At 38.7% G+C, this 13,201-nt stretch overlaps 1 non-coding gene across 1 annotated transcript; it reads left to right on the top strand.

Annotated features, from left to right (window-relative positions):
* Positions 1 to 2,142: 2,142 nt before the first annotated feature.
* LOC114223410 (U6 spliceosomal RNA) lies at positions 2,143 to 2,246 on the top strand. The gene has a single exon (XR_003612150.1). It is a non-coding gene; the product is annotated as a U6 spliceosomal RNA (small nuclear RNA).
* Positions 2,247 to 13,201: the final 10,955 nt, after the last annotated feature.

Here is a 13,201-nt window from a genome sequence, read left to right as displayed (position 1 = left end):
CTGGGCAATTCATGGAGGGTCTAAGAAGTTCAGCCTGCCTCCTGCCGAATTCTCAGCAGCTCAGGGAACAAGTCCTTCTTTCCTGAAGGGGCATCTGAGCAATGCATCACAGCATCTACTATATATGGATCCAAGTAGCTGTCTCGGGGTCTCTGTGAAATCAATCATTCAGATTTGGGTTCCAGCAGGAGTGGTTCTTGTATTTCTCTAGAGGAGTAATTCAATGGTGGTGATCTCATTAGAACTACAGAGGGGCTGGGAGGTGCCGGAGGATTTGGACGGAAGCTCCGTGTATATAGCAAGTATGCTCTTTGACTTCGGTTATATTTTTACTGGAGGTGGCTGTAGGACAGCTGTTGGGGATTAAAGGGAGGGGACCTAAAATATAGACAAACCAGATGATATCTATGATTATACTTTACTTTCATCTGTGCTCTTGGGTGATTAGTCAACAGTTGTTGGTTAACATATAAAGAACTCTTATCAGGAATTTAGGCTCCAAAAGAAACAAAAGCAAGGGCTTCAAATAACCCTATCTCCAACTGCCTCAGAGGGTGTGTTCCTTACCACAGGGAGTGTTAGAAGTTTGCTCCAGAGAAACGAGTGGTGTGAAAACATGTGGTTGGCTAAGATTTCCACTGGCACCTCCTTCTTTGATCTGGCAGTCCCAGCAGTCCAACACCTTCTGGAATGATACCCTAGGGATAGAATTCTGCCCCATAGTCCCCAACTAATGGAGGGCAGGCCGTCTCTCTCACCTCTGTCCCCTGATCCTGATGTCAAAATTTCGTTGTGACCACATCAAACTGAGTATTTCCTGCAAGGGGCTTGTCATTGTTCCTAAAAAGACAAGAGAATGGGGCAAAGAAGTTGAATGATTTTCTGTGCTTACCTGCCAGTACATGTTTGAGTGTAGGTGGCAGAATGTGATCCGAGTTTTGTTTTCATTTAAACATATGTCTTGGTGGTGAGGTTGTCTAGGGGAAGGGACAGAAACCTTTAACTGCTAGAAGCTACCAATATTTTTCAAAAGACTCTCATAATTGTGAGTAGCCAAATTAGCCGAGGGGCTGAGAAAGTGGATGATGACTCTTGTTATTGCTGGTTAACTGTTCCAACAATGAACCCGTAAAGTAATAATACCTGAAACAAATGTGATTATCAACACATTGGTTTAGTGCAATGATTGATTATAAAAATAAACCACCCTGTTTTAGAAATTCAGCACACACTATACAAAATAACAAAGTAAACCTAACTTGATTATTCTAGCTGGTCATTTGACGCTTACATGGTCTCTGCTACTAGACTTGGTCTTGGGCAGGCTCAGTGTATGGCTCAAGCTCTAGGATGAAGTCTTTCATGTACCTGATGATCCGGGGCATGGCTGCAGAAGACTGCTGGGTTTCACTCTGCAGTGCGAAAATCAAAAGGATTCTAACGGGAGATGATCACAGAGAAATGAATCCAAAGTCCTGCTTTGGTTGATGTGGCCTGGAGGATCCGTTCCCAGCAGTCCAACTTGGCCGCTCAGGCAACACAGTGAGACAAAATCATACCCTCCAAATATTGACTACAAGAGCATTAAAGGAGATGGGGAATAAAAGCCGTTGTCAATATGATAGTAATCTGCAACTCTCGGAGTTAGACACAACTTCCCACTGTTCCTTCAACACAAACCCGCGAGCAGGGCAAGCCTCTCCTCCTCCTGCCCCCCACAGATTTACATCTTGGCTCGGGATTTTCTGATTGCTCTTCTCTCTTCACAAACCCTCCCTATACTTCAATAATCCCTTCTTCATTCACACAAAGACGCCTCCCCTGGCTCTGCTGGCCAACGTTGATCCCTTTGTCTAAACTACATTCACTTCGCCCCTTACATATCTCATGCTTTATCTGCTGGAGATCCTAAGTCCCAGAGCACTTCACTAGGGAGGAGCTTGCCACCTTTGCCCCATCTGTCCAAGTCACCCCGTAGTGCCTAACACAGAGCCAAGAGTTCAGGGGGTCCTCAGTGTGCGCTTGCTGAGTCTCAGAGGTTGGACACTCTGAACACCTAGGCGGCGGTGCAAGGAGCAGCTGGGCCAAGGCAAGCTAGAGAAGGAGTTCAAAGTCAAAGGATTTCTTAAAAAGTATACTAGTGTGCTTGCTTCAGCAGCACATACACTAACATTGGAACGATACAGAGATCAGTATGGCCCCTGCGCAAGGATGACACGCAAATCCGCAAAGCATCCCACATTTTAAAAAATAAATAAATAAAAATTTTAAAATAAATAAATAAATAAAAAGCGGTACTAGCGAAACAGGACTGCTGTTGATCTGCATGCATCAGGTTTGCAAATCCTGGTCTCCAAGTGATTAGCAAGCAATGTCCGGCCCCCTACCCTAGGAAAACAAATCCACAAATGGAACAGCAGAGAAGCACTACTCGCTTCATTCTGGACTTCTCCCCTTGACCCAGGTTTGTTTCTGGACAAAGGGGCACCCCAGGAAGCCACATTCAGACTGTGTAAAGGCATCCCACTGTAAAGAGGCCATTACACTCAGGGAACTAGTGTCTTTTGGGTCTCACCCTGACCCTGAGTCAAGCTCTCTTCCCTTCTGGAATCTATGCCAGGTCTCTGTTCAGATACAGTTTGCCATGAAGCTATGGGGGTAGGTGTCAGGGGGCAGGAGGGCAAAGGGTGGAAATCAGCGGACCCTGTCTCTCTGTGCAGTGTTATTTGGGGGCAGAAACCAGCCTTGTGCTTCTTTCCTAAGGATTTGGGATGGGGATGTTGGCCTTTAGGAGAACAGAGAGATCTAGGTCAAAGTCTAGTTGAGGAAGAAGGTAGAAATATCTTTCTTCTGAAAGAAGGCTAACTATGGAGACATTCCCCCAAAGACGTGGGAAAATGGGAGTCTTTATTTTTGATGAGAACAAGGAATGAAAGACAACTGAAAGATGAAGGCAAATGTCTTTCAGTTTGCTTTTTTGAAGATACTCATCTAAAAATAAGATCATGTGGAGATGAAATGACATGTCTGAGTGCTGCTAACAGTAGCCTTTTTGGGGCCAGGAGATGTGGAGCAAAATGTGTTCAAAAAGAGATTTCTCTCTGAAAACCATTACTCACTGCCCTGCTGCCAAGGTCACTGAGAGCTGTAGTTTTGCTGCTGTGAAACTGTTTACATCCAAGAAGACTCAGGGACACAAGGTCATGGGAGGTAAGCAAGCCTGGAGACCTCAAAGGCAAAAGACAATAAACACAGGAACTTTCAGGGCTTTTAAAGAAGCTCAATCGGGCCAAACAAATTCCCACTTCAGATGTAGAGTCACAACATCTTGTAGCAGATGGGAATAGGAGTGGAGCAAGGGTTGGTTCAAACGGAAGTACTGTGAGGTTTTATCAGGACCAAAACAGGCCACAGAGAGGTAAGGCCTGGAAAGGTTCTTCAAACATGTCTGGACTAGAATGAAAACTCAACTGGCATGGAGCAGAGGGATTAAATTCAGGAGCAAGTTTCCAAGGAGACCTGTAAGAACCCAGTTGGAGGAAAACCTCTTTCAGAAAATTCCTAAAATGTAATGAGTCGCCACCGAAGCAATGGGAGCACATTCAGTGAAATGACCAGGAGTGGATGGAGGCCTGATACGGGGGAGACTCAGCTACGACCTGAAGAGGCATTTTGTCAGCAAATATTTGGGTATATTTAATTGAAATGCATTTATAGTAAGTCAATGCCTACAAAAAAATGTTAAAATATTCTCTCTGGAAATAATATGGAATTTGGTCCTAAATTTGACCACTCACATTAAGCAGTCTGAATAAATATGGTGGGACTTGGCACCCATCTGAAGTATCAACTGCTAAGAAGAGAATGCTTTTAAATCTCCTGGAACTCTGAGGAAAGGTACAGAATGCTTGGCTTCATGGAAGCCCAGCATCCCTGTCCACAGTAGCATACCCCACTTCCTCCTTCTCTCTCACCATCAGCTGCTAACGGTCTTCATATCTCACCACCACAAATCTGACTCACCTCTTTCGTACTGAGAATCACAGCAACTTTTCTTTGAAATTCAACTTTAAAGAAAATGGGAAAGTATATTTTTAATCAGAGAAAAACCTCAAGCTCAGTGAAAATTACTTCGCACTTCCTGTTGAATGTAAACTAGAACCACTTTTGAGGTGATCATTAATTTTATAGAAGTGATATAAACCAGAATGAACTTCCATTCTACTTTATAATCAATCAGTTAACCAAAAAGTCCGAGGGGAGTAGGAGTGCTATGCATTCTCTGTCGTGCCGCATGAGGTTACAGAGAACAGAGTAGTAATCACTGCCTAGGAATTGAATGTTCAGGGCTGGATTCAAGTAATTTTAAGCACAGAATTGAAACGATCAGGTAGAAAGAAGGAAATGCAGAATGACTTAACCAACTACTTCAGGAAAAGAAAACATCCAGTACCTGTTCCAGTGTCCTCATCTGATGGTATTTCTTTAAAAATGTGGCAAGTTATGATATCTTTGAGAAAATCTTTAAACTTAATAAGCATTTCTAAAAATACGTGTGCAAAGAAAACACCAGAAAATGCATTTTGTCTATAGTTTATGCACATTCATTTCATGTATTTTTTCCTGAAATCACCACACATTAATATTTTTCAAAAGTTTCTTTCTAATATTCTTTTTTAAAAAAGTACTAATTCTAGTTTATTACACTTCGAAACAACTTTCTCCACCCAGATTTGACTAGATCCCAGAGCCTAATTCACATACCAGATCAAAAGTTTTCTTGTACAAGGTCATTTCTATTAGACTAGAAGTCTAGTACTTGAAGTACTAGTACAAGAAGTACTTAAGTTTATCATTTATAAATTATTGTAAAAAAATCCATTGAACTTTGAAATTTAATCACCTTACTTGTTGTCAAGACTGTATTCCCATGAATGTGGCTCTGAAAAATAACATTTGCTAGTGTTTCTTTAATGCATAAAATTATGAAGAATGTACTGATATTCTGTAACCCTACCACATAGATAATCTCTGATAACATATTTTTAAAAATTGATTCATGTAAATAATGAAAAATTCAAGCTGAACAGAAAGTTATACAATGAAAGTAATATTCTACTTCCTCATCTCACCCTGGTTATTAGTAATTTCTTATAGTTCTTCTAGAAAACATTTTTTCTCCCATGTGATAAATGCATTGCACATATATATATACACAAACACCCACATATGCACATATTTTAAAATTTTTATAGGGAGATCATACAATCAATACTTAGAGTGCCTCATCTGGCTTGTTTTCACATAATAAGATGTCTTGAAGAACTTCCCATGTTAGCACAAATAGACCAACCTCATTCCGTTGAACAGCGGCAGAGCACCCAATTCTGTTGGATGCTATATATATCCAATATACTCTACAATGTATTTCAGAAGCCCTTTGTTAATTGGCATTTAAGTAGTTTCCAGGTTTTTCTGATTAAAAGAAAATGCTGACTGAAGATCCTTTTATAGCTTGGCTTTTAAAAAGGGTGTATTAGTAGATTAAATTCCTAGAAGCAGAATTTTTTTTAAAAGAAGTTTTCTTTTTCAATCTATTCTAACCTTTAATATTGCCTACAATTTAGAGGGGCAAAGCTTTCTAATTTTGCTAAGGTTAGGAAGAAAAAAAAATGGAAAACATCAATGACACCGAGTGTATAGGTCCAGCTGCCTTGATTCATTTCAAATTCAAGTGGGAAGGTGCTAATCTTGAAGAGATACTTAAAATGAGGTCCTTAACAATGTTTTTCTCCAGAATAATACAGAATGAGCTATCAGGTGAGTAGCATCTCCTGTTTAGCAGACTGTGGAGAGAGTTCCATAATATGGTCATCTAAAAATTATTGGTACCCAATCAGATCTTTGTGATTAAGTCACACTGAAAGCAAGCTATCTGGTCTCTCTCAGATAAGATTTATGTGAAGCTGTTAGGCCTGGGCCTCAACCGGAGTCACCAAGGAGATTCCTTTGTATAAAATAACTCCCCCCTGTATATCATTTAAGTGGTCCCCAAGCCATTTGTAATTTTACGAGACCTAGATGCTGTAGAGGAGAAGCCAGTTTTAGAATCTTGCTTTCATTAAGTGCAGAATGTTCATCCTACTGGGAAAAACTCAACTCCTTTTGCCAGTATTAGCAGCCAGACCAAACCTTCTGTATATCAGCACCATATGACAGATTCGAATTATGCCTAAGTCACTGGGGTTGGCAGAGATTGAAGGGGGCTGTGTCCTTAAAAAGAACAAAATTGCTGATGTAAGTCTGAATATAGAAGTTTCATTTTAGGAAAAAGAGAAACTTTTCTGGGCAAGGCTAGATTTGCTCCATAAATCAGGCCAGACAAATCCCCACAAGGTTGGCCCTTGGGTGTTTCTAAGAGCAGACCACTGACTCCCCTTTACTCAATCCCAGTCTGTTTGTGAGCCCAGCTGGGCTCCCCTAGGTGATGTCTTTAGGACATTTCTTCGAGTTTGAGAAAACCAGTGCTCCATAAGTTACTTTAATTTAGTTGTGGATAGGAACCATTCTTCCGTTGGTTTTTCGTACTCTTAGTAAATGAATAGTCAGAATTTGGGTGGATAGAAAAGCAGGCAAAAGATGTGGTCAGTGATATATTTCTGTCCCTGAGAAATTCCCACTGAAAATTAGATATTGATCTCAAATGGCAAACAGTAATAAAAAATATGACAAATGGAAAATTGCAGAAATAGATGGTGATACCTAGGAAGCAGAGCAGAACTGAACTGCTTTGATTAGGCATGCTGTTCCATTTTATTCATTAATCCTTTTAACAAATATTTTTGAGCACCTATACACCAGACTCTTCTAGATTTGTGTATATAAAGATTATATACCATAGACAGTTAAAGTAATATTTTGAGCTAAAAATGGTTTCTATCACAACTACTGCAGTACAACAGTGGGCTGGACAAATCGAGCAACAATAGGGGCAAAGACATACCAGATAAATAATAAGAAAAAGAAAGAAAGCTGGGTTTTTAAAATATAATATAAAATCAATATTTATAGACTGAAAAAATAACTTCTTTTTGAGAATAAAAGAATTTATTTTTTTCAAAATCCAAGGAACATTTATAAAATTAACCATATACTAGGCACATATGTCTCAATAAATATCAAACAATATTTTTTAAAATGCAGATCACACTCCCTGATCATAATGCAGGGGGAGGGGGCAGGGGAATCAATAAAAAACAAAAATAAAGGAGCCAAAGGCCATAGACCCTGTGAACCTCTGGATCAAACCATACCTGACAATTATTTAACTTTGGACTTTTTGGTTATTTCCACCAGAACCTCCTACTCCACCTTCTTAAAATCAAACTTTCTGATACTTGCATTAAAAATATTCTAATATTATCATCTGGAAATTCTATATTCAGCCTAATTATAAATCAAATGTGACGAAATAATAAAGATATTTTCAGGCCAAGTTTAGCTCTCATATGGCTTTTCTCAGGATGAGCAATACCAGAATCTGAGACATAGCGAATTGAACCCAGGAGAATGGCAAAGGGAAGAAGTTCCAGAGGCAGCTGTGCAGCAAACCTAGAAGAACAATCAGTGTCGGGGAGCTAGGTGTCCAGGAAGGAGGTATCTTGGAAAAGAAGATTTCATGCATTTGATAGTGTCCTTTGGAGAATGAAGGAAAAAAACTGAAGATGCAAGAAAGCCAACAATGGCAGAATAAATAAGCAGTTAGAAGCTCCAGGAGGACCAAGAAAGGGAAATTCAAATATAGGGCATTACTTGGTTCTGCAGTGAACAGTATTTACATGGTCATAATGACATAAGCACTTTACTGAGTTTCAGCTTTTAGAATCAAAGTATTGGCACAGCACTGGGGATTTACCATTTCAGAGCAGACTCTAAATAATAAATAACATCCACCTTGACAAAGTGGAATTTTCAAGTACAGACCACAGAACGTGGGAAGTAGAAAGGGGGAAATGACAGAAGAGGGAATGACTATGAGCCTCGTATCCTTATCTTAGTAACTGACAAAAAAGGAAAGAAATGTGTAAGAATATTATTCAAAGTTACAAAAGCAACCAACAGAAATAAAAATAGTGAGCTGACTGCACACAAGATGGGTGAGATGAGCTAAACCCTTATGTACTGTGGCCAGAAGTCAAGAGTTAGCTGCTTACAGGGGAAAAATAGAAAAATCGGGATTTGTGGACATTATTTAGAGGTTCCGAGTAAATGTAAAGAAATTGAGAGTCACACCAAGAACTAAAATCAGAAAATGTGACAAGAATAACATGGTCACCTCTGGGGATCAGGACTGAGATGGGGTTAGGGACTGATCTTTTCATTTTAAATTCTTACGGTCCAATTAAATATTTAAACCATGTGTAGATGACTTTGATACAAAGAAAATTTCAATGCTTAAAAAAAGAAATCGGACTCAACCTCATTTATAATTAAAGGAATTCAATCTAATCATTTTCAATTTATCAATTTTGCAAATGTATGCAAAATTTGGTGACTCCCAAGGTGAGCTAAGGTGTGGGGAACAAGTAGGAGGGAAATTCAAAATATTTTAACAACCAGGACAGCAGACACCAAGCACTCAGAACCGATGCCAGCCATATATTACCCCACGTCCATCCTGGTGCCTACGGCAGCGTAGGCGTCCAGGGGAAGGCATCCCTGTACGCTATTGGTAGGCATGTATGTTGGATGCAGTCTTGCTGGAGAACATCAGTCATGGTCTGTTTTTTTCAAAGCTATTAAAAAATGTTTAGAATTTGAATTAGCATATTCATCTAAGTAGAACATAAAAAGGATATGATTTTTGTAAAAGCTTTATTGAAATATAATTCATATACCACACATTTCACCAATTTGAAGTGTACAATTCAATGGATTTTAAGTTATTCCCAGAGTTGTGCATCTTCGCCTAATTGATTTTAGAACATTTTCATCATCTTAAAAAGAAACTCCCTTAACTATCACTTGCCAACCCCCCCATTTCTCCCAGCCATAGGTAATCATTAATTGACTCTCTGTCTATAGATTTCCAATTCTGAACATTTCATATAAATAGAATTATATAATATGTTGTCCTTTGTGACTGGCTTCTTTCACTTAAACATATCATTTTCAAGCTTCCTTCAAGTTGTACCATGTATCAGTAGTTCATTTCTTTTTGTTGCCAAATAATAGTATATTATTATACTATATATATTATACTATATATTATAGATAAACCATATTTTGTTCATATGGTCATCAGTTGATGGACACTTGGGTTGTTTCCACTTTTGTCTATTATGAATAATTGTGCTACGAACATTCATGTGAAGGTTTTAGCCTGGGCATATGTTTTCATTTTTCCAAGGTACATAACAAGGAATGGATTTGCTGGGTCAAGTTTCCCAAAGTCGCTACACAGTATTGCATTCCCACCAGCAGTGTATGGGGGTTCCAATTCCCCCACATCCTTTCAACACATGTTATTATCTGACTTCGTGATTTTAGCTATCCAAGTTTATTGGCCATTTGTAATATCTTCTTCGGAAAAATACCCAGATATCTTACCCATTTTTAAATTGGGTTGTCTTTTATCCCTGACTTGTACCCAACTGTTCTTTCTATATTCTAGATACAAGTCTTATCCAATATATGATTTGCAAATATTTTCTCCCATTCTGTGAGTTCTACTTTTACTTTCTTTTTTTTTTGAGATTATATTATTTTTTCCATTTTTTTAATTTAAATTCAATTAATCAACATATAATATATTATTGGTTTCAGAGGTAGAGGTCAGAGATTCATGAGTCTTATATAACACCCAGTGCTCATCATGTGCCCACCCCAATGTCCATCACCCAGTCACCCCATCCCCCCACCTTCCCCTCCTCCAGCAACCCTCCGTTTGTTTCCTATGATTAAAAGTCTCTTATGGTTTCTCTCCCTCTCTGGTTTTGTCTTGTTTTACTTTTTCCTCTCTTCCCCTATGATCCTCTGTTTTGTATCTTAAATTCCACATATCGGTGAGATCATATGATAATTGTCTTTCTCTGATTGACTTATTTCACTTATCCTAATACCCTCTAGTTCCATCCATGTCTTTGCAAGTGGCAAGATTTCAATTTTTTGATGGCTGAGTAGTTTTCTAGATAGATAGATAGATAGATAGATAGGCAGATAGATATAGATAGATAGATGATAGATAGATAGATAGATAGACAGATAGATAGATAGATAGATAGATAGATAGATAGATAGATACCACATCTTCTTTATCCATTCATCTGTTGATGAACATCTTGGCTCTTTCCATAGTTTGGCTATTGTGGACATTGCTGCTATAAACATTGGGATGCACGTACCCCTTTGGATCACTACATTTGTATCTTTGGGGTAAATACCCAGTAGTGCAATTGCTGGGTCATAGGGTAGCTCTATTTTCAACTGTTTGAGGAACCTCCATACTGTTTTCCAGAGTGGCTGCACCAGCTTGCATTCCCACCAACAGTGGAGGAGGGTTCCCCTTTCTCCGCATCCCTGCCAACATCTGTCATTTCCTGACTTGTTAATTTTTGCCATTCTGAGGGGTGTGAAGTGGCACCTCATTGTGGTTTTGATTTGTATATCCCTAATGCCAAGTGATGTTGAGCACTTTTTCATGTGTCTGTTGGCCATTCGTATGTCTTCTTTGGAGAAATGTCTGTTCATGTCTTCTGCCCATTTCTTGATTGGATTATTTGTTCTTAGGGTGTTGAGCTTGAGAAGTTCTTTATAGATTTTGGATACTGGCCCTTTATCTGATATGTCATTTTCAAATATCTTCTCCCATCCTGTCAGTTCTCTTTTGGTTTGTCGACTGTTTCCTTTGCTGTGCAAAAGCTTTTTATCTTGATGAAGTCCCAATGGTTCATTTTTGCCCTTGCTTCCCTTGCCTTTGGCAATGTTTCTAGGAAGAAGTTGCTGTGGCTGAGGTCAAAGAGGTTGCTGCCTCTGTTCTCCTCAAGGATTTTGATGGATTCCTGTCTCACATTGAGGTCTTTCATCCACTTTGAGTCTATTTTTGTGTATGGTGTAAGGAAATGGTCCAGTTTCATTCTTCTGCATGTGGCTGTCCAATTCTCCCAACACCATTTGTTGAAGAGACTGTCTTTTTTCCTTTGGATATTCTTTCCTGCTTTGTCAAAGATTAGTTGACCATAAAGTTGAGGATCCATTTCTGGGCTATTTTGTTCCATTGATCTATGTGTCTGTTTTTGTACCTGTACCATATTGTCTTGATGATTACAGCTTTGTAAGAGAGCTTGAAGTACAGAATTGTGATGCCACCAGTTTTGGTTTTCTTTTCAACATTCCTGTGGCTACTTGGGGTCTTTTCTGGTTCCATACAATTTTTAGGATTATTTGTTCCATTTCCTTGAAAAAAATTGATGGTATTTTGATAGGGATTGCATTGAATGTGTAGATTCCTCTAGGTAGCATAGACATTTTAACAATATTTGTCCTTCCAATCCATGATCATGGAGTGTTTTTCCATTTCTCTGTGTTTTCCTCAATTTCTTTCATGAGTATTTTATAGTTTTCTGAGTACAGAGTCTTTGCCTCTTTGGTTACATTTATTCCTAGGTATCTTATGGTTTTGGGTGCAATTGTAAATGGGATTGACTCCTTAATTTCTCTTTCTTCTGTCTCATTGTTAGTGTACAGAAAGGTAACTGATTTCTGTGCATTGATTTTATATCCTGCCACTTTGCTGAATTCCTGTATGAGTTGTAGAATTTTGGGGTGGAGTCTTTGGGTTTTCCACATAGAGTATCTTGTCATCTGCAAAAGTGAGGGTTTGACTTCCTCTTTGCCAATTCAGATGCCATTTACTTTTTTGTTGTTGTCTGATTGCTGAGGCTAGGACTTCTAGTACTATGTTGAACAGCAGTGGTGAGAGTGGACATCCCAGCCATGTTCCTGACCTTTGGGGAAAGTTCTGTTTTTCCCCATTGAGAATGATATTCACTGTGGGCTTTTCATTTATGGCTTTTATGATATTGAGGTATGTTCCCGCTATCCCTACACTGTGAAGTTTTAATCAAGAAAAGATGCTGTACTTTGTCAAATGCTTTTTCTGCATTTATTGAGAGGATCATATGGTTTTTGTCCTTTCTTTTCTTTATGTAGTGTATCACGTGATTGATTTGCGGTTGTTGAACCACACTTCCAGCCCAGGATTAAAACCCACTTGGTTGTGGTGAATAATCCTTTTAATGTACTATTGGATCTTGTTGCCTAGTATTTTAGTGAGCATTTTTGCATCCATGCACATCAGGGATTTTGATCTGTAATTCTCCTTTTTGGTGGGGTCTTTGTCTGGTTTTGGGATTAAGGTAATGCTGGCCTCATAGAACGAGTTTGGAAGTTTTCCTTCCATTTCTATTTTTTGAAACAGCTTCTGAAGAATAGGTATTAATTCTTCTTTAAATGTTTGGTAGAATTCCCCTGGGAAGCCATCCAACCCTTGGCTCTTGTTGGGAGATTTTTAATCGCTTCTTCAATTTCCTTGCTGGTTATGGGTCTGTTCAGGTTTTCTATTTCTTCCTATTTCAGTTTTGGTAGTTTATATGTCTCTAGAAATGCATCCATTGTTTCCAGATTGCCTAATTCGTTGGCATATAGTTCTTCATAATATGTTCTTATAATTGTTTGTATTTGGTTGTGATCTCTCCTCTTTGATTCATGATTTTATTTATTTAGGTGCTTTCTCTTTTCTTTTTGATAAATCTGGCCAGGGGTTTATCAATCTTATTACTTCTTTCAAAGAACCAGCTCCTAGTTTTGTTGATCTGTTCTACTGTTCTATTTCATTGATTTCTGTTCTAGTCTTTATTATTTCTCTTCTTCTGTTGGGTTTAGATTTTATTTGCTCTTCTTTCTCCAGCTCCTTTAGGTGTATGAGACCTTTCTTTTTTTCTTGAGAAAGAAATTGCTATATACTTCCCTCTTGGGACCGCCTTTGCTGCATCCCAAAGGTTTTGAACCTTGTGCTTTTATTTTCATTTGTTTCCATGAATTCTTTTAATTCTTCTTTAATTTCCTGGTTGACCCATTCATTCTTTAGTAGCATCCTACTTTAGCCTCCATGTATTTGAGTTCATACATCTTTAGCCTCCAT

This window comes from Eumetopias jubatus, unplaced genomic scaffold, assembly GCF_037043125.1.
Source record: "Eumetopias jubatus isolate StellerSeaLion01/CBP00866 unplaced genomic scaffold, mEumJub1_p1.0 scaffold_15, whole genome shotgun sequence".
Taxonomy (NCBI): domain Eukaryota; kingdom Metazoa; phylum Chordata; class Mammalia; order Carnivora; family Otariidae; genus Eumetopias; species Eumetopias jubatus.
The sequence above is the reverse complement of the archived record's forward strand: the minus strand, read 5'-3'. Positions and strand labels throughout refer to the sequence as shown.